A 1090-nucleotide genomic window follows, 5' to 3' on the forward strand; every position below is an offset into this window, starting at 1 on the left:
TGTGTTTGTGTGTGTGTGTGTGTGTGTGTGTGTGCGCATAAGAGATGGACAGGGAGAAAAGGGTGTTAGACTACACACTGAATAGATAATTGTTTTGCTTTGGTGTTTTATAATTGTGCAAGGTGCTTTGCTCGTAACGCAATAAAACCTTCCCTGAAAATAAAAGTTAAAACATATTCGCTAGCACAACTGGGACATAAACACAAACTCAAACATTCATGAATATGACACAAGATGACCTTGTCATGTCTTACAATAGACAGTAAAAGTGAGAGGAAGAGCAGCAAGAGATGTCAATCAACACACAAAGGCCACTCATCGCCCACTAGAGAAGCAACACACAAGTTCAAAACAGGAGGCCCAGTGATTAATAATAACTTCATTAGGCCCAAGCTGCTGTAGCCTGCCCTTCAGAGCACTTGAGGGAGGTCTTCTCATATGGCTTCCTGCATCAGATGAGTGCTATCTATTGATTATATTGTACTGGGCCTTTTTAATGGTGAAAAAAGTGGGCTATTTACAGCTCGGCTAAGTCTGCTCTTCCTGCTAATCTAATCCCCAAGCTACTCATGTGGTCATTCCTTCCAAGAAAGCTGAGAGCTCTGTGTAACTTTATACCTGCCTGCCCCTAAGGAGAGAGAGAGAGAAAGCAAAAAGAGAACATGAAGGAGAGGGAGGAGGAGGGTGAGTGGTGGGAAGTAGATGGAGGAGGTGAAATCACCTTTGGGTATCATCATCACAAACCCTCTTCTCTTAAACCAACCCTGTCTGCCCTCTGCTCACCCCTAACACCCAAGGTTAGTTCAGTTCTGCTCCATTAACTCAGCGGCCGTATCTGCATCTTCCTGTAAAGGCCCGCGGCATACATGTACATACAAATGACCGGCTATAGAAGAAGCTGAAAGATGAACTAGACTCTTTTCACATGACTGTACTTGACAACGCAGAAACATTAAGAGTTTCATGTTGTTACACCTAAGACATGTAACAACATGAAATGCAGCACACTTACCTACAAAAACCGGCAGTCTCTTTACACTGCTTTCAATCATAAAACGAGATAGAACACACACACACACACACACACACA

General features: G+C 43.2%; 1 protein-coding gene across 2 annotated transcripts in view; it reads right to left on the bottom strand.

Moving 5' to 3' along the window:
- The window catches only part of mnat1 (MNAT1 component of CDK activating kinase), a 40333-nt gene that overhangs the window by 1103 nt on the left and 38140 nt on the right, over positions 1-1090 (bottom strand). The gene's annotated exons all lie outside the window — the stretch shown is intronic.

The sequence above is a fragment of the Etheostoma spectabile genome, chromosome 20, assembly GCF_008692095.1.
Source record: "Etheostoma spectabile isolate EspeVRDwgs_2016 chromosome 20, UIUC_Espe_1.0, whole genome shotgun sequence".
Taxonomy (NCBI): Eukaryota; Metazoa; Chordata; class Actinopteri; order Perciformes; family Percidae; genus Etheostoma; species Etheostoma spectabile.